The following is a 26211-nucleotide window of genomic DNA, read 5'->3' on the forward strand; positions in this document are numbered from 1 at the left end:
TCCAGGAGATAGTGAAAGACAGGGAAGCCTGACGTGCTGCAGTGAGTGGAGTCTCAAAGAGTCGAACAATACTGAGTGACTGAAAACCAACACTTCCGTACAGTTGATGAAGTATCTCAAAGCACTAGCAATGGGTTGTTGCATCCTTGCTACAGTCTGCTCTGAAGGACTGTGGATAAGTGACACCTGTAAATAATACAGGAAAGAAAGAAGAGCCGGTTGCAAATATGTGGGCTAAATCCATGTTCACAGCCATCCCTAAAAACACAACTTCAGTTTAATTCAAAGGCTTTGTGAACTCATGTTCAAAACAGAAGAAAAATCTGTGGTCTGTATCAGCCAGTGATATTTGGGTCTGAAGCATCGTCATTGGAAATTGCACTTTACCATAAGGAGCCTGACTGAGCGACTTCACTTTCACTGTTCACATTCATGCATTGGAGAAGGAAATGGCAGCCCACTCCAGTATTCTTGCCTGGAGAATCCCCGAGACAGAGGAGCCTAGTGGGCTGCTGTCTGTGGGGTCGCACAGAATCGGACACAACTGAAGCAACTTAGCAGCAACTTAACAGCAGCATAAGGAGCCAGTGATTCCACATTAGTAGGCATTAGAAATCTTCCATCCAACCCACTCCACACAGAACTTGAGTGATCATAAAAAACAAATGTCAGAATTGTATTACAAACACACAGATGTGATTTTAAGAAGCTGTTCTATAGGTTTCCCATACTTTATTCTTGGCTTAACTAACTTCCCCTAAGTCACTGAGAATCAGCTCTCAAAACCAAACATGGAACTCCAAGGTTTCTGTGCCAAGAAGTCACCAGGGTGATATGAAGTAGTAATCAAGACAGGTCGGAAGGGATTAGTGAGATGTTTTCATACTTTCTAGGTGAGCTTCAGTAGTGATCATCAATGCGATGTTACTGAGCAAAATTGTATCAGGCAGGCCAAATGGAAGAATCCTTTAAACAAGAAGAAATTGTTTGCAGGTGCAAACAAGCATGAAATAGAATTCTGCTAATGAGTTTCCATTACTAGTTAAATATATAATCAAATTACATAGGCTCAACTCATGACAGTGAGAAATCAATTATTCATCATAAATCTGGTGCTGTGTATTGACCATCTTGGTATGTGTCTAATCTGGTCTGTAATGAATAAATGTTTCAGTTTCAGGAGTATGTTATCATTAGCACATAGGTAATGAAAAATCAAAACCAGTTGAAAAGTTCTGAAGTGATAAAAAATCAAAATAACTAAAGAGCTTTCCTTCAAGGTCTTTTAAGTAATAAATATATGAGGATAAAAATTGCATTTCTTCTTTTCAAGAAATGGTCCTAGAACAGTTGGCTATCTATGTTCAAAAAAATAAGCCTGAACCCAGATTTGTTAAATACAAACTTAGCACAAAATGGATTATAGATCCAAATGTAATACATAAACCTATAGAATTTGTAGAAGAAAACATAGAAAATATTTGTGACCTTGAGTTAAGCAAAGATTTATTAGGACACAAAAAACTTGTTTCATAAAAGAAAAACAGTGATAAATTAGATATCATTACAATTGAAATCTTATTTTCAAAAATACTGGTAAAGAAAATGAAAATAAAAGCCATATGCTGAAGGAAAGTATTTGCTAAATGCCTATCTGATTAAAGACTACTGTCAAGAGTATATAAAGAATTCTCAAACTCAGTAAGAAGAAAATAAACAACTCAATTTTTTAAATAGGGAAATTTTCAAACAAACATCTCACAAAAGAAGGCATATGATGGCAAAAAAACAAAAACAAAAACAAAACAAAAACCCACAAAAAGATGTTCAACATTATTAGTCATTAGGGAAATATGATTTAAAACTATAATGAGCTATGACTGTACAGCCATTAGAATGACTTAACTTTTGAATTGACAACTGCCAAGAGATCCAACCAGTCCATTCTGAAGGAGATCAGCCCTGGGATTTCTTTGGAGGGAATGATGCTAAAGATGAAACTCCAGTACTTTGGCCACCTCACGCGAAGAGTTGACTCATTGGAAAGACTCTGATGCTGGGAGGGATTGGGGGCAGGAGGAGAAGGGGATGACAGAGGATGAGATGGCTGGATGGCATCCCTGACTCGATGGACCTGAGTCTGAGTGAACTCTGGGAGTTGGTGATGGACAGGGAGGCCTGGTGTGCTGCGATTCACGGGGTCGCAAAGAGTCAGACACGACTGAGCGACTGAACTGAACTGAACTGGTATGCCTATGAGGTTGCAGACCATGTTTGGCAGAATAATACCTCACCCCCACAACCAAAGAAGTGCATGTCCTAATTCCCCATGCTTGTGAATATGCAGTGTCACATGGTGACGAACAATTTCAATTGCAAATAGAAATAAGTTTGTTAATTACCTGACTCTAAAATAAAGAGAGTATTATCCTGGACTGGCTGAGGTTATTATCCTGGACTACACTGCATAGTGTAGTCACAAGAATCCTTTAAATGTGGAAGATGAAGGTGAAGCATGTGTCAGACTAAAGCACAGCGAGAAAAACTCCACCAGCTATTGTACTGAAGATGGGAGGGTCCGCAGGCCAGAGAACTCGCACAGCCAAGAGGAGCTGGAGAAGGCCAGGGAACTTGCTCACTCTACCTAGAGCCTCCAGAAAGAAAGCTCAGCTGGCCACACACCTGAGTATTAGCCCAGTGAGATGTTTTGTGTATCTGACCCCCAGAACTACAAAGTCATAAATGCATGCAGGTGAAAGCCACCAAGTTTGTGGCAATTTGTTATAAAAGCCATAGAAAACTAATATGTAAACTAATCAGAACTCTCCTCAATGTCTGATGACTGCAAAATAAGTACAAAAATTGTTTTCATTGGAAACAAAATGTGGCAGTATCTAATAAAGTTAAATACACATCTTCCATGTGACCCAGCAGTCTCATCCTAGATACTTAAACATTTATCCACTCAAATGTTTATTGCTGGTTTTTGTTTTTTTTTTTCATAAGTCATCACTGGTTAGTAGATAAAGGATTCACAGTGGAATGCTCAGCGATCGAAAGGGGTGAACTCACTAATAAAAAGGGGTACAGACAATAGCAAGGATGACTCTCAAATGTAACAGGGTGAAAGAAAGCAGACCCAAGTCCATGTATACTCTGTGACTGTATTTATATGACTTTCTAGAAAAGACAAAACTATTGGGACAGGAAACAGAGACTGGTTTCCAGGGACTGGACGGGTGAAGAGAGTGATGGCAAAGTGGGTGTTGGAACTGTATGTGGTTGTGGTGGTGAGTCCATGGTTATATGTTTGTCAAAATTCATACAGTTGTGTACCCAAAAGAGAAAACTTCACTGCTTGTAAATTTTACCTGAGTAAGCTTAAATATATGTATAAACAAGCTGCCTCTGAAGTCAAGGACTCTAAGAAACTCTGTTTTTTGTATGTGTTCTTTATAGTTGTTTTGTTTTTCCTATAGTTGACATCTAATCTTACAGTGTTGTGGTCAGAAAAGATGTTTGAAATGATTTCTTTATTTTTTTTTTTAAATTTACCAAGGCCCAAAATGTGATCTATTCTGGGGAACGTTCTACATGCATTTGAGAAAAAAGTGGAATCTATTGTTTTTGGATGAAATGCCCTGTAGATAGGTATCAGTTAGGTCCAACTGGTCCAGTATATTATTTAAAGCTTGTGTTTCCCTATTAATAAACCCTGTCTGTTGAGTCCCCTTTCTGTTGTCTCATGAGAGTTACTTTTTAGAAAAAGGAATTTTAGAAATAGAATTTTAAAGATCATTATTCAAATTCCTTTTTGTTTCAGAATCTTTTCCCCAAATAGTATTATTAAGTAGATACTGTATGCCATAACACTATAGCTAGTGCTTTACTTCTTTTAATCCATAAGACATTCCTATAAAAAGAGTATTTTTAATAGTAAAAAATGTTAATTATAGAGGTGTGCAAGTGGAAGGGGTTATTTAACTTCACACAGCTGCCAGTGGTAGAGTGGACATCCAAGCTCTGTCATTTGGATTCTAGAGGACACTCTTGGAACCATTACATTGCACAGTCATTTTTTAAAATGAAATCCTTAAAAAACAACTACATGTGGAGCTGCTCTGGTTGCTTAATGTGTTTGTGTGTATGTAGTGGGAGTAGGGGGTCTGGATCTTGGTGGTGGTTTCACAATAACAGTATAACTTGAACACTACAGATCTGGTCCAATGATATGATTATGTAAGGAGGAATTTGCAGCCCAGAGAGGTCAAGTGACTTGCTCTAGGTCACACAGCTAGTTAGTGACCATCCTGAGTCACTCTCCTCACACCTGGTCAAATATTCCTTCCTCAGTTCACAACAGAGGCCCCATTTTTAATACAAATATTTATCCTTTTAACCCATGCAAGACCAGTCCAAAGAAAATTTATCAAGTTGGATTTCCCCTCTTGATGCCATGTTTTTCCATTTAAAAAATAAATAAAAGCACATTCAAAGGAGAAACATTGCTCCCAAAGAGATGAGTCAGAGGAAGGTAAATAAAGACCCACTTTATTCTAAAATCTGGGCTTTGCAATCCTCCATTCTTCTCTTTCTTTGGGATGGTGTTAACTACATGTTTTAAAAGCCCAGTAACCTATATTAGATTTTATAATGGAGAACTGAATTGAATTTGCATTTCAGAGGCAACACTTGCTTGCATTCTCCCTTCTGTTCAAAGCCTCTTTCTGTCCCCTTGAAGCCTGCAGTGCATTGGAACCCCACATGCACATGATTTCCACTGAGAACTGCACAGCAGACCCAACTAGGAACATAGGAACAAAGACCCAGCTGATCTTCGTCCAAGTAAATCCCAGGAAAATACTACGGCAGTTGATAAAGAAACACAGACCAATTAAGAGCTCAATATAGTAAGGTGCTAGGAAAAAAAAAAAAAAAAGAAGAATGTCAATTTCACTGTACATATTCTCACATTACAGAAGAACAAATGGATTTCTACATTATTTCATTATACAGGGCAAAAATAAGGATCAGTGGCTTTAAGTACCTTTCAACAGAAGGTGGGTGCAGTATGGGCTCAGTTAATTATGTCTGAATTCTGTTGGTTCCACTGACCTTCTGGGATCTAGTCCAGAATATCCAGTCAGCACATCTTTTGTCAGTGATGTATAGTGGAGATGTACTTGCTTCATTCATTCAGTATTTTATTGAGCACCTACTATGTGCCAGAACCAGGCTTAATGTTTTCCATCCATTAGCTCACTGAGTCCTGTGTAACGTTCCTAGATGCAATTGTCATTCTTGGTTTTATTGTTTTATCTTTTCATTTTGACTCTATTATGATTTTAAAGATGCTGAAGAGATTAAGTATATTGCTCAAACTCACATGTTTATTAAGGAGTGAAATCAGAATTAAGCATGTCCTTAGTCACTCACTTGTGTCCAACTCTTTGAGACCCCATAGGACTGTAGCCTGCTAATAAGCTCCTCTGTCCATGGGATTTTTCAGGCAAGAATACTGGAGTGGCTTGCCATTTCCTTCTCCAGGGGATCTTCCAGACCCAGGGATCGAACCTGCATCTCCTGTGTCTCCCTCATTGCAGGAGGATTCTTTACCTGCTGAGCTTTCAGAGTATTAAACACAGGACACTCTGATTCTAAAAATGAAGGCTTTTTTCTGTGGATTACATTATCTTCAGAAGTAGGTGTCATGGCAGAATAGCAAAATCAAAGTAAGCTGACCAAGAATATCAACTTTTCCACCCAAACCTGAACTTGTCTTACTCCTTAGTCATTTCCAATATGTATATTTGGCTTGGCTAAGACATTAAAAAATTATTAATATCCAAATAATACTAGCATCAGCAAACTCTGAAACCATCCAGTCTAACTCCCTTATTTTGTAAACTAATTCTTTATTCCACACATGTTAACTGAGAATCTGTTATCAGATGCACAGTGCTTAGGGTATGCAATCTCCAAGCCCTTGAGCAGATTGCAGTGTAATGGAAGCAAACAACAGGAATACAGATCATTTAGAGTCCTGGCACTTTGAGAGATGACTGGTAGGGGGTTTAGTAGAACACAAAGAAAATAACTATGTGGTATAGATTTAGGGGTGTCTAGGAGAAGGTTATGTCTTTGCTGAGTTCTGGGAAGGACACAAAAGAAGATAGCAACTCAGAAGGAAAAAGGGGCTTGAATTAAACATCTAGGAACTGTCTGAATTTAACCTCTCCTTCTTCCCAGTCCCACAGAGGAAGAGAGGATGGTGGCATTAGACACATGCAGCCAGACCTCTGGGCCAGGGCTCTAGGAATCTAGACAACCACAAGGACCAGGTGAGAAGGATAAACATATATTAATACAAGCAGTGTTCTGTGGGAGGGGCTGTGGTTTGTGTGGTATAGTTTATACCTGTCATAAAAATTCAAGGGAGGGAAGCCTCCTACACTATTGGTGGGAATGTAAACAGTTACAGTCAGTATGGAGAACAGTATTTGTTGTTACGGATTTTTAGCTGCTAAGTCTTGTGAGATTCTTTGTGACCTCATGGAGTAGTCTGCCAGGCTCCATGAGATTTCCCAGGCAAGAATACTGAGTGAGTTGCTGTTTCCTTCTCCAGGGGATCTTCCCAACCCAGGGGTTGAACACACATCTCTGCGCTGGCAGACAAATTCTTTACCACTCAGCTATCACGGAAGGCTATGGAGAACAGTATTGAGGTTGCTTAAAAAGCAAGCAAAAAGAGTTATCATATGATCAAGCAATCCCATTCCTGGGCATATGTCTAGAGAAAGCCATAGTTGGAAAGGATACATATACCTCAGTGTTCATTGCAGCACTATTTACAGTAGCCAGGAAGTGGCTTCTGAAATGTCCTAGCAGCAGAGGGATGGAAGAAGGTGTGGTATGTGTATGTGGTGGAATATTACTCAGCTGTCAAAAAGGATGAACCGATGCCATTTGCAGCAACCTAGAGTTTGTCGTACTGAGTGAAGTACGTTAGAGAAAGACAAATATATGATGTTGTTTATAGTGGAATCTAGAATAACATTACAAATGAATTTCTCTATGAAACAAAGAATTACAGATGTAGAAAATAAACTTATGGTTACTGGATGGGTAAGGGATTAGAGGAGGAATAAATTAGAATTTTACGATTAACCCATATACTGTACTATATAAAAAAATGGATAATTAATAAGTACCTACTGTATAGCACAGGTAACTCTACTCAATACTCTATAATGGCCAATATGGGAAATCGAAAAAAAAGAGTGGATATGTTATTTACATGTTATACATATCTGTATGTGTATAGCATGAAATTAAAAGGTGCTTTCTCCTTGGAAGGAAAACATTGGAAAATCTAGACAGTGTATGAAAAAGCAGAGATATCACTTTGCCAACAAAAGTCTACATAGTCAAAGCTGTGGTTTTTCCAGTAGTCATGTACAGATGTGAGAGTTGGACCATAAAGAAGGCTGAGCGTTGAAGATTTGATGCTTGTGAATTGTGTGCTGGAGAAGAGTCAAACCAGTCAGTCCTAAAGAAAATCAGCCCTAAATATTCACTGGAAAGACTGATGCTGAACCTGAAGCTCCAATGCTTTGACCACCTGATGTCAAGAGCTGACTCATTGGAAAAGACGCTGATGCTGGGAAAGATCAAAGGCAAAAGGAGAAGGGGGCAGCAGAGAAAGAAGATGGTTAGATAGCATCACTGAATCAATGGACAAGAGTTTGAGCAAACTCCGGGAGACAGTGAAGGACAGGGAAGCCTGGTCTGCTGCAGTCCATGGAGCTGCAAAGAGTTGGACACGACTTAGCAACTGAACAACAATGGCAGCAACATATTTGATTCACTTTGCTGTACATTTGAAACTAACATAACATTATAAATCAACTTAGCCCACTAAATTTAAAAAAGAAAAGAAATAGGCAAATGGGCAAGGACACTTGACAATTATTTTAGGTTACCTGATACATTTATCCTCCATCAAACTTACTGGTGTAACAGAATCTGACTCTTGACACAAGAATAGGTGCTAGACTCCAGCATCATCAGTTGCAGTACTTGGTTGTCCTGGACACAACTATTGACTCAAGCAGAACCAGCGAGAGGACTTCTCTGGGACTGATACACAGAGATCAAAAAGAGACCTTGTCTTATCAGTGAGGTTTCTAAACCAGAAGGAAGTGAATCTAGAATAATAATAGCCATTTATTTTCCTTGCCTTACAGAGAGCCTGCCTTCAATCTGGATTCAAGCAGAGACCTGGAGAAAAAAGACGTGGAGTCTTAGCAGCACGAATTTCCTGATCCAGCCCGTAAAGCTCAGGTTCCTACAGTTCTTCCTCCAGTTTTCTGAGGCACCCCGCATGTCTCCCAGCTGGTGAGTCAGTACATCCCTTTCTTGTTGACTGACATGTTTTAGACGAATTTGAGATGGATAACTTGTAATTGAGAGTCCTGAAAAATAGAAATGACTAAAGAAGAAATTCAAATGTCATTGTATGTATGTGGAGTTCTTTATTATGCTAAGAATTTAACAATTGAAGTGAAACAGTTAATATCATTAGTTCTCTATCAAAGAAAAGAAGACCAAAAGGCACAATGATACTTGGGACTAGTTAGGGTACAGGAGGTGAACTCTCATAAAGTCATGATGGGGGTCTAACTTGAAAAGCCATCTGAACATATGTATCAGTGTGTGTGACAAGTACCTTCCTTTTAATCTAGCAATTCCTCCTCTAGTAATGGATTCTGAGAAAGTAATTGTATAAGCTTACAAAGTTGTATGTACAGGAATATTGCAGAATTGCTCCTAATAGCCAAAAATTGGAATAAGTCCAAATGTCCTTATTTGGGTTTTGCCTTTTTTTTTTTTTTTTGAGGTAACATTTGATTTGTAACATATGTTTTATGTATACACCATTATATTTTTACTGCTGTATACCCTAGAATATGCTCACCACAAAAATTTTTTCTCTGTCAGCCACCGTACAGTGATTCCTCACTCCCCCTAGCCCCTTCGCCTTTGGCAACCACTACTCTGGCCTCTGTGTCTACTTGTTTGTTTTTGCTTGGCTTGGTTTGTTTTTTATCAGTTGTTTGTTTTCTTTATTGGCTCTTTACTCCCACAAATGAGTGAGATAATACAGTATTTGTCTTTCTGCATGGGACTTCTTTCTCTTAGCCTGATGCCTTTAAGGTCCATCCAGCTGTCACAGCTGGCAGGCTTGTGTCTTTTTATAGCTGAGCACTACGCCGTTGTGTCTAAGTATGTATGTGTATTTCTCACATCTTTATCCACACATACCTTGATGGGCACTGAGGTTGTTTCAGAATTTTGGCTTTGTAGATTCCTTTTCAGATTAGTGTTTTCTTATGATTTGGATAAAGACCCAGCAGCAGGACAGCTGGGTCAGGTGATAGTTCTGTTCTTATTTCTGAGGAATCTCCGTGTTGTCTTCCATAGGGGCTGCGCCGCTTTACATGCCCACCTGCAGTGCATGAGGGTTCCCTTTTCTCTACATCCTTTTCAAAATTCGTTATTTCATTTTTGTTTTTTTTTAAATAACCTTTCTCTTAGGTATGAAGTGACATCTCATTGTGATTTTGATTTGCATTTCCCTCATCATCAGTGATGGAGAAGGCAATGGCAACCCACTCCAGTACTCTTGCCTGGAAAATCCCATGGATGGAGGGGCCTGGTGGGCTGCAGTCCATGGGGACGCTAGGAGTCAGACATGACTGAGCAACTTCACTTTATTTTTTTACTTTCACGCATTGGAGAAGGAAATGGCAACCCACTCCAGTGTTCTTGCCTGGAGAATCCCAGGGACAGGGGAGCCTGGTGGGCTGCCGTCTATGGGGTCTCACAGAGTCGGCCACAACTGAAGCGACTTAGCAGCAGCAGCAGCATCAGTGATGTTGAACCTCTTTTCATGTAGTTCTTGGCTATCTGTGGGTATTTGTTGAAAAAAAAAAATTCATCTGTTCATTTTTTTCCCCCCATTGAGTTAGTTTGATTCTTTTGCTGTTGAATTGTATGAGCCCTTTATGTATTTTGGGTATCAACTCCTTATCTGATACATCCTCTGCCATTCAGTAGGTTATCTTTTCACTTTATTGATGGTTTCCTTGCTGTGCAGAAGTTTTTTTAGTTTGATGTAATCCCAATTGTTTATTTGCTTTTGTTTCCCTTGCCTGAAGAGACACATATAGAAAGATATTGTCAAGACTAATGCCAAAAACATATTATATATGTCTTCTTCTGGAAGTTTTATGGTTTCACGTCTTATATTCAAGTTTTTAAACCATTTTGAGTTAATTCGTGTGTATGGTGTGAGGTAGTTGTCTAGTTTCATCTTTCTGCATTTGGCTGTCCAATTTGGGGGAGGGGGATTGACTTTTTAAATAATGATGTGATGATAGAGTGGAATGCTATTCAATGATTTTAATCATTTTGGCAGATCCTTCTGTAGTGACACTGGAAGGTGTCTTCAGTGTGCTGTGCTGTGATGTGATCAAAGCATAATGTAGAATAGGAAATACAGTGTGACCTGTTTTCATTTAAGATGTATATGTTTATATGTATGCATAAAAAATCTGGAAGGTCTGATGACTGAGGATAAGGAAGGACATTTTACATCTGAGTTGTTTAAATATTTCATAAAAAATACACTATTTAAAATACAAAAATATGTTCCCATATTCATATGGGAGGAAAGGATATACGAAAAGGATTAGACCAGTAGCCTTAGGAATAATCACATCATGGAAAAAGTGAGCTACTTAGGCTTTAGTTAAGCCTTCTGCAAATACAGAGTAGCTACAGACTGACAGATAAGATTTGGAAGTAACCTGTCGAATTTTCATATGATCCAAAAAATAGGGGCTAATCTGGAGCTGGGTTAAATCTCCAGCCCTTCTCCCCGTTCTGTGCCAAGCACACCACCATTAGGAGCAGACCCGGAGGCCCAGCCCCTGCTCCACTAACAGCAGCTTTGATTTACTGAATTCCGTTAGCGACTCCCTCACTGGGACTTGGAGAACACTGCCGTCTTTGCTTAGAGGACAGAGAGGGTTTAGGTTTCCCCACTTTTAGGTTGAACCATTTGAAATTGCCACCACTGAGCCACTTCGATTTGTAGAAAGGTCAACCTATAGTTCAGCAAAACACACTCTAATACAGAAGTTTATAGTTTATACAGTCTGTATGAAATGATGTCTTCAGTAGCTCATAACTACTAATCAAGAGTATATCTGGTCTGAGTGGGTATCTAGTCTTCCAAGTTTGGGTGATGTGAACAGTCATGGTTACACGATCTGAACTGTGTGCATATGTTAATGTTATTCCAGAATGATTGGTAGAAACTCATTTAAAAGCTCTGCTCCAGCCACCGCTGCCGCCCTCCACCCACTCCCTTACCTCCACACCACTCCAGGTCCTATCCCACCTCTCTTTTTCACACTTACCAAAAGAAGCTTTAAGAGTATCTTGTTTTTACTTCAAAGGACTATTAAATACAGAGGCAAGGCATAGAAATCAAACTGTGGAGGTTCTCAGAAGCTAAAGTATGCTCTGTCAAAGATGTGAGAGCAAAGCTAAATCAAATAATAACTTGTACATTTTAGGTGGCCTAAAGTTATAAATTGCAAGGCAGCAAAGATAATTAAGAATAATGTTCAAAAAGGTAGAATCAACATAAATCATATAAAAAGGATAACAAGTTTTATCAACCAAACCGATTTTGAGGCAGGTTTTAAGTTGGATGTGTTTGGAAGGCACTAAAGCGGATGATTAGATACAATATTCAGCTTAATGTGCAGGAAAAGCAATTGGGATGAAGCAAATCAGCTTCCTGACTCTAATGCAGGGAATGTGGAGGGGTTTATTAAATATAAAATTAAATTTAGATTTATAGCCACTGTTGATTCACTAGAAAGAAACTGACATTATCATATCATTATTTTTTAATTTCTAGCTTCAGATGCCTTATTAAACAAACAAAAAATAGACCGAAAGACAAAAGTTGGCATCAGTTTCAGAATAATTTTTGCCTTTTTCCCTTAATTATTTCAATCTATATTCATTTATTCCCTGCATCGGTGTCGCAGAGAGCACACTGCAAATATAGAACATTATGTTAAGGTGTTGCTGAGACATGGGGGGACGACATTTTCAAATATTAACCTTTTTATATAAATGAGCCAAGTTATTAACATTTTAAAAGATCTTTCCATGACCGATGGTGTTAGAGGCAATAGAATATGTCTAGAGAGAGTAGTGCCGGGTGTGAGTTTCCTAGGAGGAGGTTCCTAAGCAAATCGAGATGCACTGAGGCATAAGGATGAGCAGAGAGGACAGACGTGGTGTTATCCAGCGGCTTGTCATTGCCAGATACCGGGGTGGCTAGAACTCAGCTGCCTCATTTGGAAGATGCTGCTGAGTCCGGGTGTGACAAGGCAGTGTCCCCCTTTTCAGAGGGCTTCCCCTTTCTGCTGCTTTCTGCTACTGTCAGCCCAGAAGACCCAGCACAGAGTGCAGATGAAATCAGTGTCAGGTAGAACCCTGGAGAGGAATGTTCCTTGGGTTTCGCCATGTAATAGGAGGTGGAAAAATCAGCTTAAAAACCTGAAACGTGATTAGGTCATGAATGTGGAACCAGCTAGAGAAACTGAGGAGAAAAGAAGAGCTGTGCCCTAAACTGGAATGAGCCAGCTGCTGAGTTTCCCTGAATGGTGAGTTTATTTTCCAGAGTCATCTACCAGGAAGCCCCCTCGCCATTGCTCAGGGCTGTCAGAAGTCCCAGATGCTCCATTCCCACCACTGTATGGGGGCAGACCCATCTGTCGCCTCTAATCGAGCCTTAAACCCTCATTCCCCAGGTGTGAATATTGTTCCCTGGTGCCATTCCCACCTGACTGAACTGACAAGGCATCACGCCTTGACCCCCGACTCAAGATTCTCTACAGATCCCCTCCGGCTAGCACACTTCTAGTCGTCACCACCTCAAGGCCGCCTTGTTTCGCCACCTCCACCCTGTCAGGGAAACAGCTCAGTCCTCCCCTGATCTGGGGGTCACAAGAGAGCCTCTTTCTTCCCTGGAGAGGTTGGAATGAGAATGGTTTAATGCAGATGGGTGGGGATTGGTGTTTTATCTTGACCATTTGCTAAGATTGTTAGCACTAAGGAGAAAAGCAGTTTCTGGTCCCTTTCCGACACCTCAGCCCCCGCTGAGGAGGGCTCCACGGCTCCAGTGAGCCCCAGGCCGCATACACATAAAGGCAGCATTTGCTACATAGTGTGCATGTGATACGCTGTCATAAATTGACAACTGAAGATACCCAGGATAGTTTTCAGTGGGAGAAATATATATGTGATGACTATTTGAGTCACATAGCTATCACATTGCATCAAACTCATGAATTTATGGATCATGTAGGATGAGGCTGTGGTAGAAGTGATGAGTTTATTTGAAGAGTAAAAGTACAGGAGTTATGTGTGTGCACCTGCGCTCAGTCAGAGTCGTGTCTGATTCTGCGACCCCATGGAGTATAGCCTACCAGGCTCCCTCTGTCCATGGGATTCTCCAGGCAAGAATACTGGAGTGGGTTGCCACTTCCTCCTCTAGAGGCTCTTCCTGACCCAGGGATTGAACCTCCGTCTCCTGCATTGCAGGCAGATTCTTTACCAATGAGCCACTGGGGAAGCCCCCACAAGAGGTACAGAGATATTGAAAAATACTGAAGGGCTACACTAATGAGTCCCGGAGAAGGAAATGGCAAACCACCCCAGTATCCTGGACTGGGGAATCCCATGGACAGAGGAGCCTGGTGGGCCACCGTCCCTGGGGTTGCAAAGAGTCACACACGACTGAGTGACCCAGCACACTCATGACTGGAGGTCAAGAAAGTGCACAGTAAAGGATTTAATGAGCAGGGGTGAGATACAACTGGCCTGAACGGTTTCACAAGGAGCCTTCTGTGCAGTTGGGTCCTTGATCTTATATACTGCCCTAGAGATTGACGTGATTCTAGGTTGAGGCAAACTTTCCTTTGTCCAAAACACTCAGCACATCCTACTTCATGAGCCAGCACTAGAATGCAGGATAAATATGAGTTCCAGTTGTGTTTGCCAACTTGGGACCCAAGTTCAAGCTTCTCCCTGGGCCCCACAAACATGAAAGGCTTGAGGATGCTTCTCCCAATATCATAGTGCCTTGGGGCCCCTCATTCTAGGGATGGCTCCGTGGACTGCTGCTGCAGAACCTGGTGGGGGAGGGATTCATTGAGGGACTCAAAGATGAGTTCTCCCACCCACTCCAGTGGGGGATCAAGGCAGTTTGGGAGGACTGTCTTCTGTGGATCCAGAGGAGGGAAATTTTTTGGCAATGGTATCATTTGGTATCAATGGACATGAACTTGAGCAAACTCGGGGGGGTAGTGGAGGGCAGGGAAGCCTGGTATGATGTAGTCCATGGGGTTGCAAAGAGGTGGAACAACTTAGCAATGGAACAACAACAACTATCTGTAATATTAATACTAGGTGTCAACATTTAGAGCGATCTTCTGACTGAGGATCTGTGGAGTGATGTGTGAAAATATTCATGGATAAACATCAATACAGATACTCAGAAAATTTACTTGTTTTCTTCTTGGTTTTGGACTTTGTTAAAACTGCTCGATGTTTTATGTCTAGTAAAGTGAGGCGATACTGAGCACTAATAGACAATACCTGTGTCCTAAGTGTATTAGTTTCCAAGTGCTGCTGTAACACACGACCACAGGGTTGGTGGCTTAGAATAATAGGATCAGAGACTTCTCTGGTGGTCCAGAGGCTAAGACCCTGCACACCCAGTGCAGGAGGCCTGGGCTTGATCTCCAGTCAGGGAACTAGAGCCCACACGCCACAACTGAGGATACCGCATGTGCTGCAGCTAAGCCACAGGCTCTGCTAAATAAATAAAAAATAATGGGAACATAATCTCTCACCGGAGAAGGCAATGGCACCCCACTCCAGTACTCCTGCTGCAAAATCCCATGGACGGAGGAGCCTGGTGGGCTGCAGTCCATGGGGTTGCTAAGAGTCGGACACGACTGAGCGACTTCCCTTTCAGTTTTCACTTTCCTGCATTGGAGAAGGAAATGGCAACCCACTCCAGTGTTCTTGCCTGGAGAATCCCAGGGACGGGGGAGCCTGGTGGGCTGCCATCTCAGGGGTCGCACAGAGTCGGACACGACTGAAGCAACTTAGCAAGAGCAGCAGCAGCAGCAATCTCTCACAGTTCTGCAAGTTCAAAATCAGTGTGTCATTGGGACTGTATTTCCTCTGGGGAGAACCCATGTCTTGCCTTCTCTAATTTTCTGGGTAGTTTTTGGCATTCCTCAGCATTCCTTGACTTGTGAGAAACACAGTCAACAGGGTGTGTGTGTGTGTATGTGTACACAGAGATGCATATGCCCACACAGTTTACTTCAGTAAACTGTAGTAGTAACATCAGAGATCACTGATAACAGATTGCCATGACAAATATAATAATATTGAAAATGTTGGAAATATTGTGAGGGTTACCAAAACATGACGCAGAGACATAAAATAAGCAAATGCTGCTGGAAAAATAGCCAATAGACCTGCTTGATGTACAGTTGCCGCCAACCTTCAATTTGGGGGGAAAATGCAGTATGTGTGAAGCTCAGTAAAGCAAAATGCAATAAAATGAGTTATGGTGTGTCTGTGTATATATATATGCATATATGTGTATGTGTATACACACACACACACATATATATATATAGAGAGAGAGAGAGATTGAGAGATTTATTTTAAGCAGTTGATTGATGCTATACTGTGGGATGGTGACTGCAGCCATGAAATTAAAAGACGCTTACTGCTTGGAAGGAAAGTTATGACCAACCTAGATAGCATATTCAAAAGCAGAGACATTACTTGGCCAACAAAGGTTCGTCTAGTCAAGGCTATGGTTTTTCCTGTGGTCATGTATGGATGTGAGAGTTGGACTGTGAAGAAGGCTGAGCGCCGAAGAATTGATGCCTTTGAACTGTGGTGTTGGAGAAGACTCTTGAGAGTCCCTTGGACTGCAAGGAGATCCATTCAGTCCATTCTGAAGGAGATCAGCCCTGGGATTTCTTTGGAAGGAATGATGCTAAAGCTGAAACTCCAGTACTTTGGCCACCTCATGCGAAGAGTTGACTCATTGGAAAAGACTCTGATGCTGGGAGGGATTGGGGGCAGGAGGAGAAGGGGATGACAGAGGATGAGATGGCTGGATGGCATCACTGACTCAATGGACGTGAGTCTGAGTGAACTCCGGGAGTTGGTGATGGACAGGGAAGCCTGGCTTGCTGCGATTCATGGGGTCCCAAAGAATCGGACACAACTGAGCAACTGATCTGATCTGATCTGATACTGTGGGATGCTTGGTGAGTCCAAAATCTGCAGGGTGGGCCAACAGGCTATAGACTTAGGAAGAAGTTGTAGTTCTACTACTACTTTTGTAGTCCAAAAGTAGTCTGCAGGCAGAATTCCTTCTTGCTTGGAGAATATCAGTCTTTGTCAATTAAGACCTTTAATTTGCCTGGATAAGACTCATTCACATTATGGAAGGTAATCTGCTTTATTCAAAGTCTGCTTATTTAAATGTTATCTCATCCAAAAACACTTCCTAGAAAAATCTGGAATAATGTTTAACCAGATATTGGGCACCATGTTTCAGCTAAGTTGACCCATAAAATTAACTGCTAATTTCACACAGGGATTCAGATGTGGATATACCTTTGGGAGCCATTATAAGCCTACCACAGTCAATAATAAATTCTAGGCACTGTTCTAAGCTTTTATATATATATATTAACTCTATATTTACAACAACTTCTGAGGTAGAATTGATTTATTATCTCACCTTACCAATAAAGAAACTGAATCAAAGAAAATAAGGAATTTGATGAAAATCACACAGTTTGTAAGTAATAGAGTCAGGATTTGGACTCAGAAAGTCTGATTTACTCTGTCAAGTTTGGATTAAGAGGTCATCTTTCTGGTAGATCTCCATCTTTGTTGTGTCACGGATCTTTGAATGACCTTTGGTATTGCGTACTTCTGATGGATTTTTTTTTTTTTTTTAACCTGGCTAATTCATGACATGAGAATGAGAAATACTAAGGGTAAGACAGTAGTAATTTCTCCTTCTTTCTCTCTCTTCCTCCTCCTGCAGTGATGGCCTTACACGCTGTTTGGCTTTTTATACCTGCCTTGATCGTGGCTCTGTCTTCCTTTGATATTTGACAAACATGTACCCAGTCTTGTCTCATGTCGGGTGCTGGGGGCACAGTGAGAACTCTGTGTTTCACTTCAGTGCCAGTAGCTTCCTCCACGTGTCATTCCATCATCTCTCCACCCCCTCCACCAGCAGATGCCGGAAAGTGGCTCAGAGGAGCTAAGAAGAAGCCTGGCCTCTGATTGAGTTCAGACCTGAAGGCGTCAGTGAGATGCTTTGAGTATCTACTGATCTTAGGAGAAGATAGCTAGGGTGTTAAAGTATTTATAATCATCCAGGCCTTTCCTTATCTCAAAGCCTGGGTATGGCCTGGAAATCTAGCACGTGACAAGTATCAGCCGGACAATGCAAGTCAAGATTCAGGGAGAGCTTAGGCAGCTTTATGCTGCTTCTCCTTCTCAAGCTTCCAGCAGCACAAAGAGAAGCTCCATCTTCTTAAACTGAAACTTCATGAAATTAAGGAGTTTTCAGTATCTGTTTCTCTTTTCCTAAAAACTTCTTTTGAAACATTGAGATTTTAATAGCTAAGTGTTTTAGACTTTCTGTTAGAATCAAAGTTTAATGAGAATCCTTTTTTGTTTCAGTAGGGCTTCTGTTTTCCAAGTGTTTTCACACATGTGATCTATTTCAGCCTCACAGCAACCCCAATGGACAGATAAGACAGGAAGGTGTCTCATTTTATGGATGAGGACACTCAGACTGGGAGGAGTGAAGTGCCCAATAAAATCTGAACAGTCACAGCAGGCCTCTATTTCAGAAAGAAAAGAATTGCCATGGTCCCTTAGCATCTCTCCACCATCTAAATGATTTTCTAGAGCTGAGTAAGTCCAAACAGTTCATTGAATAAAGTCAGATTATTGAATATGACCTGACACATTCTATGCAAAAAATTAAGTATATAATTTCAGTTCATTATAACCTATTATGATACAATGAGGGAAACTTAAATTAATTTTTATTGCACTTATTTTACATAGTGCAATCTGATGACAGGAAGTGAGCCACTTGGGTAAAACTGCTGCAACCTGACCTGAGTTATTGGTCAATCTTTAAGCCATAGCTACAGATGAATATAAAATGTGCCCTTTTTACCTGGGAAAGTGTGAATACATATTCTAAATGGAGTGTTTTAGAGTGGTGTTTTTACTATCATATTATTTATGCTAACAGTTTTTTAAAATCAAGTTTTCCCAGAGCTTCTAGAGCGTGTGTATCACACATATGGAGATACTTACATAGCTACACTCTACACAGCTAAAAGTATAAACTGTGGTATTGTACCACGTGCATATATCAGCAAAAAACTCTGTGACTGTAGGTAAATTACTTCATCTCTCTAAAAATTGTCTTCATTTCCAGAGATAGGAAATTAATCATTTGATCTGTCTCCTGGACTTGTTTTGAAGATTAAATGATACAAGAACTGGAAAATGGTAGGGATAATCACTTGCCCACGGTTAAGGCACAGCGCATACTACCTATCGTTGTTATCATTCACAGGACAGTCTCACCTACCCAAAGTGGCCTAGATAGCAATACAAACAATATAAAAGAGAACCAGAGGGAGAAAATCAAAAGGCCTATGTATTCCTTTCCTACTGTTGCTGTAACAAATTACCACAGATCTAGACACAGAAAACTGCATAAATTAACTTATAGTTGTAGAGATCAGAAACCTAAAATCAGTCTCACTGAGTTCAGATCAAGGCTCCAAGCAGGCCTCATTCCTTCCGGAGGCTCTAGGAGAGAATCTGATCCCTTGTCTTTTCCAATTTGTAGGCTGATCCTTCTTCCATTCCTTGACCAATAATGCCTGGTCAAGTTTCACACTGACACTCCTCTCCTGTGGTCAAGTATCTTTCTGCCTCCCTCTTATGATTACATTGGGCCCACCCAGATAATCCAGGATAATCTCAAGTTTCTTAATCATATTTGCAAAGTCCCTGTGTAAGGCAGCTCATAAGTTCTAAGGTTTAGGATATCAACATCTTTGGTGGGAGGGGGCATTATTCAGCCTCCCAAAGTTAATTTCAAGTATATACCATAATAGCCATAAGTTAAAAGTTCCTGGACTCCATTCATTGGAGAGTTCTAACTCACAGCCTTCTTTCTCTTAATTTTGGTGCTGTTCTAATCAACTTGGGCTCGAGTTCCTAGTAGCCCATTGCCAATTACAAACAGTCAATCAGGGAAACAAGGCTTCCCTGGTAACTCAGTCAGTAAAGAATCTCCCTGCAGTATAGGAGACTGGGTTCAGTCCCTGGGTCTGGAAGATCCCCTGGAGAAGGAAATGGCAACCCACTCCAGTATTCTTACCTGGAGAATCCCATGGACAGAGGAGCCTGGCAGGCTACAGTCCATGGGGGTCACAAAAGAGTCAGACATGACTTAGTGACTAAACCTCCAATCATCCTGTATCTGGTAAAGACCTGGAATTAGGACCTGCCTTTGCCCACCTTCCAGTGACCAGATCACACTCACATGCCTGCCCTCCTTAGCAAACTCAAAGGGAAATATTGGCTGATGCCCAAGAGGAAAAAGAAAAAAAAAAGAGTTTCCTCCATTTATACCATCATCTGTCACATTCTCCAGCTATTGTAATAATCCAGTTTAGAAATGAGGACAGAGGAGGGTCCAAGAGGGTAATAAACACTGAAAAGGAATCGAGACACAGCTAAGATAAGCTCCCACTTTAGAGTCTGCCAAAGACCCATAGATAAGAGTAGGGAAGGCCTGAGTGCCTGACCATTAGTGACTTAGCCTGACTAGGCTTAGACAGAGAGCCTTGGAGGCCAAGCCAGACTGTCTCCTGGAAGAACTCACAATGACTGTGGAAATCCCAGAACCAGTGAACTAAGTTATGCTGACTATGCATAGAACTGTTCCCTCTGAGACAGCTCTCTCTGATGCAGTTCTCTTAAACTTACACTTTCAAAAAAATAAAACGAATACTATTTTTTGGCCTGGACACACAGCTTTTGGGATCTTAGTTCCCTGACCAGGGATCTAACCCATCCTCCTTGCAGTGAAAGCACAGAATCCTTTGGACTGCCAGAGAAGGACCAAAAGGAATGCTTTTTAAGTGAAGGAAAACCTTTCCATTTTGCTTTTCTGTAGCCAATTGCTGCTGCTGCTGCTAAGTCGCTTCAGTCGTGTCTGACTCTGTGTGACCCCATAGACAGCAGCCCACCAGGCTCTCCCGTCCCTGGGATTCTCCAGGCAAGAACACTGGAGTGGGTTGCCATTTCCTTCTCCAATGCATGAAAGTGAAAAGTGAAAGTGAAGTTGCTCAGTCGTGTCTGACTCTTCGCGACCCCATGGACTGCAGCCCACCAGGCTCCTCTGTCCATGGGATTTCCCAGGCAAGAGTACTGGAGTGGGGAGCCATTGCCTTCTCCTTGTAGCCAATTAGCAGATATCAAAAGCAGAAAGAAACTAGAAATCTGGGAATTGGCCTCAAAGGACACATTCAGTCTAGGGAGGTCTTAGGAGGAATGACTCATCTAGGCACGTTTCCTAGCACCTCTCTTTTCTCATCACAAAACTTCCCTGCTACTTTTAGAGGCATACTTTCCTTCCATACTTTTAAGGTTCGTTTTAGGTACGATTTGGTGTATCAGATTGCTTTATCTCTAGGTTTGGGCAATAGGAAAATAAAACTTAAAAGCAAAGTTGCCTCCAAGTTACCAAGTATTTTGGTAAAGTAAAACAGTGGGTGAGGAAAGAAAGAATCCAGACACTCATGTAGAACATCAGGATAGGGTATGGATTGTAAAGCCTTGTGTAATCTTTTCAGCATGTCTGAATAATTTGAATCAGAATATTAGAACCCATTATTTTCTGTAGTATTAAAATAGCCATGAAAATATTTACTAGTCCACAGCCCAAGAGAAAAGTACCAGGTGGAAATCACAGATTATATTTGATGAAACGTGTGTACTTAGGAGACATCTACATTTTTTAAAAAATTCGGCTTTCATGGAATTTTGAGACTAGAAAAGGATGAGCTTGTCTCAGTTTGAGAATTAAATCAGTAATAAATGAAACACAGTGATACAAATAAAAACCTCTCCCAGCCTTGGCACTGCAGCTTCAAGCTTGGAATGACCAAAGAACACACATTTACACTGGAATGACCCCCTATTGCCAAAGTAAGTTAACTGGATGAGCTTAATATCTGTGAATCTCTGTAAGGTGTTAGTCACCCTCTGGAATCAATGAGTTGCTTTTCTGCGAAATGGGGGTTTGTAAATACAAATGAAATACTGGCTGTGAAAATCTTTTGAAAGGTCTAAAATACTGTGCAAATGCAGACTGTTAACATTTTCAGTAGATTTGTTCCTATTCCACAGAGGCCTGTTTGCTACCTATGAGGTATAACATGCCCGTTAGGATCAGATGTGGATTCAAATCTACCAGTTGCTAAACATCACAGCTTGGGCAAGTTCCCTGAGCTTTCCGTTCATCATTTTTTGGGGGGAATGATAGGAACTTCACAGTTAAGAAGATTAAGCAAGGAGGGTCTGGCACAGTGCTTCAGCGGTTGTCAGTTTTATTCACTCACTGCCTCCCAGCATGAGGGCTGGCCGCATCCCTCCATGAAGGTGAATGTCCTCGGTGCAGGATTCTACGTGTGACTACCACGTGGCTCAAGAGATAATGACTCTGTCTGCGATGCAGGAGACGCAGGATGCTTGCCAACGGTGATAGGAGACGCTGCACCTTACCAGAGGGGCTGTTTGCCTATCTAGCAGGCAAGCCCCCGACTGACCTCACAAAGCTCCTGAGTCCAGGAAGAAATTAGAAATGTCGAGGGCAGAGCTCTCCTCTGACTGTTCTACACTGTGATAATTCAGAGAGAGAGAATTTGAGAGACAGAAGGGGCAGGGGGGGAGGGAAAGAGTTTTCACTTCCAGAAGATACTGACTGGCCCTGGAGACTCAACATCAAAGACAGGCTGTGTTTTTGAGAATTGGCACTTTTCAAAAGCATTGTGTGCCTACAACATTCCAAGCTTGCTGGCTACTCTATGTCGATTAGCTCATGGAACTCTCAAATGACAACTTTATGAGGAGGTAAAATTATCATGGGAAATAGATGGGGAAACAGTGGAAACAGTGTCAGACTTTATTTTTTGGGCTCCAAGATCACTGCAGATGGTGACTGCAGCCATGAAATTAAAAGACGCTTACTCCTTGGAAGGCAAGTTATGACCAACCTAGATAGCATATTCCAAAACAGAGACATTACTTTGCCAACAAAGGTCCATCTAGTCAAGGCTATGGTTTTTCCAGTGGTCATGTATGGATGTGAGAGTTGGACTGTGAAGAAGGCTGAGCGCCGAAGAATTGATGCTTTTGAACTGTGGTGTTGGAGAAGACTCTTGAGAGTCCCTTGGACTGCAAGGAGATCCAACCAGTCCATTCTGAAGGAGATCAGCCCTGGGTGTTCTTTGCAAGGACTGATGCTAAAGTTGAAACTCCAATACTTTGGCCACCTCATGCGAAGAGCTGACCCATTGGAAAAGACTCTGATGCCGGGAAGGATTGGGGGCAAGAGGATAAGGGGACAACAGAGGATGAGATGGCTGGATGGCATCACTGACTCGATGGACGTGAGTTTGGGTGAACTCCGGGAGTTGGTGATGGACAGGGAGGCCTGGTGTGCTGCGATTCATGGGGTTACAAAGTGTCGGACACAACTGAGCAACTGGACTGAACTGAACTGAACAATTATCAGTGTTTCTAGGTCACTAGGCAGGTCATCCAGGTTTGAAGTCCATGGCAATGACCTTGTGTTAAACCCTGTCCTCAGGAACACCTCCTTCAGCTAAGTCCACAGATAGACAAAGAACATGTTCTTCAGAGTGTGGGATGGTTGTTTGACGATAATTTTAAGTTGTTCCTGATATCAGGTAGTATTGATTAACATAGTAAGAAAAGTACTCACTTCCCTTTTTTTGTACCATAGGAGGAAGGAATCTCTCAGCCTGGTGTTCACATCTCAACTCCTCTAGCACTTGTTAATCCCCCAGAGGGCAGACTTCAGGCTGATGAGATTCCTGTTGTCAGTGCCATCTTGCTAGAAATTAATAGCTGTTCTGGCTTTCTGTACGTATTTTTAATTAATTTCTAGTTATTGCTTCACTTCTGTTTATGGGAATGGGATACATGTTTCCTTTTTAAATAAATTTATTCCATTTATTATAAATGCATTGCCATTAAAAATAGCTTTAAAGTGTACACCTAAAAGTAATATGTTGTATGCCAATTATAAATAAATAAATAGGAGGAGGAGGAAGGGGATTCCTACCAGGAAAATGGGAAGTAGAGCTTTCTTCAGCTCTGTTTGTGTGAGGCTCACTGACTCTATGGACGTGAGTCTGCGTGAACTCCGGGAGTTGGTGATGGACAGGAAGGCCTGCGTGCTGCGATTCATGGGGTCGCAAGGAGTCGGACACAACTGAGCGACTGAACTGAACTGAACTGCCCATGTGAAGTCAGGGTGAGAAATAGAGCTAAGAGGACAGCTGATTGGAGGAGTTAGGGCGATGGAGCTGAGTGGGGTGGCTGCCAGGTTTTAGATTAGGTTCAGCTTTTCCCAGCTGAGATTCCTGGAAGCATCAAAAGCTCTGATGTACAGAGGTATCTACTGTTTGTAGTAAATGAATTCACTACCCTCTGAAGCATCTAGAATGGTTCTATCTGCAAAGAAGAAAAATAGCTTTCAGAAATATTACTGAGTAATAGTACAGGTGGCTTAAAAATGATCAAAAATGGTCCCAACAACAATGCTCAGAAACCTAAATGTGGCATATTCTGGACCAAAAGTTGAGACATTATCCAGTGAGGTACAATAGAGACACCAGACAGGAAGCTGGGCTTTCCTGTTGGCTCAGGGAGTAAAGAATCTGCCCTGTACTGGCTCAGACAGTAAAGAATCCACCTGCAATGCCAGAGAAACTGGGTTTGATTCCTGGGTTGGGAAGATCCCCTGGAGAAGGAAGTGGCTACCCACGCCAGTATTCTGGCTTGGAGAATTCCATGGACTCTACAGTCCATGGGGTCTCAAAGAGTCAGACAGGACTGAGCAACTTTCACTTTCACTTTTTGTTTTTTTTAAAGAGAAGTCACTGTAAAAACGGTGAGTCCTACCACCATCAAATAAGAGCCACGGCTCCAGTGGCTTTCCATCAAGAGCAGCTGTGGCCCCTGGGAACATTTGGCTGTGTGGACACATTTGGTTGCTGCAGTCTGCAGGATGGAGATGGGTGTTGTGCTCCTGGCATCTAGTGGGTAGAGAGCAGGAATGTTGCTCATCGTCCTCCCGTGCACGGGAGTGCTCACCACATTTCCTCGTCGTGTGAGGGGGAGAAACCCTGCTTTGTGCTGCCTGCACGTGATTCGGCTGCTGCACCTACCTGATCTGAAGGGCAAGTTCTGTTTGATAAAGTTGACGTATCACCTTATGGTTGACCATTCTTGTTGGGTGATTTGACCTTTGGCTGCAATTTTCTCCTTTGTCTGAACATACTATTTCATTATAAAGTGTCCTGATTTGAACCGTTAATTCAGAGGGTGGCCCAGCAGAGAGCTGCAGTTTGCCCCGGTCATGTTGTACTTAGACGTGCCAGTTAGAACATTGCTAACTATTTTTTAATCATTTCAACTTCAAAAAGAAACCTCACGTGGGTGGTTCTGATCAAAGGGATGTGATAGTTTTTAATTCGGCTGTTTGGACGATTTCTTTGCAGATTTTCTGACAATTTTTATCTTTTGGCTTATTTTTTACCCTTTTACTTGTAATCTGTATTTTACTTTTTAAAACTTATAATGACATATAATTCACAGCATGCAATCAAACAGGTGTCATGTTAGCATTCTAAACCTCAGTTTCTATTATTTAAGAATGCATAGGAGCCTGGTCTGAAACTGCACCCACCTTGGTCCATACCCAGAAATTGGATTTTTAGACTCATTACATGAGCTCGTTTTCTTGTCTATTTCTCCTCAATATAAACTTCAGAGAATAACAATTGGTTCATTTATGATTTCTATCACTGAGGAGATAAAGAAAAAAATCAGAATTTTTCTATAATGACATCCTGTGTTCAGTGAAAAATACTAGTTTCATTCACTAAAATGGAAGAGAATCATGTAAAAGGCTATAAATTCATTTTCTGAAAAGAATGAAAGAAATACTTAATTGCTCACTTTTTATCCTAAAATTACTTGAGGGTGAGGAATCTTGTAAGTACAAAAATATTTACTGATAATTAACCCTTTGTAAAGTTAGTCCCATCCCCAAACAGAGACTATTTGTCCATGTTGGGTGGTACCTTATTGACTGAGTATTTGTCAATTCTTTGTTTCAGCAGTACAAAGCAATTACAAAATAAAGTTCGACAAATCTTGTCTCCAAAATGTGGGATTTCAGAAAGCCTATGAAAGAGAAGGAAAGCTCTTCTAATTGAACACAATGCCATTGACACATAAGGATCTAGGAGAGTTAGACAGCTAGCAATTAAGAGAAAATCGACAAGAATGATTACAAGATAAATGCTTCAGAACAGAAAGATTTAAATATCAAAGATAAAGAGAGACCCCTGGGAAAACTGATGAAACCTTCAAACACTTTTACAGAAGTGACTCTCTTGATTATCACACTGTGAAAGTCAAACATGAAATAAAGGGTATTGTTTCACTCTACCATTCAAATTGGTCAGAAAAAAATTATTCTCACCCCCAAATAATCAATGTTTGGTTCCAGTTGTGTTCATTCTGACATTTTATACATAGCTGCATTTATAATTTAAAAGTTGTTAACATTGCAAAAAATTTTGCAATTTTGATTTCATTTTTCATATCATTCCAATCAAATATTTCACTATTTGCTGCGGATTT

The 26211-nt window shown here is 41.2% G+C and overlaps 1 protein-coding gene across 3 annotated transcripts in view; it reads left to right on the top strand.

Annotated features, from left to right (window-relative positions):
* The window catches only part of CRBN (cereblon), a 405802-nt gene that overhangs the window by 299733 nt on the left and 79858 nt on the right, over nt 1-26211 (top strand). For all 3 annotated transcript variants that reach the window (XM_055557499.1, XM_055557498.1, XM_055557500.1), the window contains exon 3: nt 8247-8397. The gene's annotated coding sequence lies outside the window, so the exon portion shown is untranslated. The remainder of the gene's footprint in view (nt 1-8246; nt 8398-26211) is intronic.

The sequence above is a fragment of the Bubalus kerabau genome, chromosome 20 (genome assembly GCF_029407905.1).
Source record: "Bubalus kerabau isolate K-KA32 ecotype Philippines breed swamp buffalo chromosome 20, PCC_UOA_SB_1v2, whole genome shotgun sequence".
Classification (NCBI taxonomy): Eukaryota; Metazoa; Chordata; class Mammalia; order Artiodactyla; family Bovidae; genus Bubalus; species Bubalus kerabau.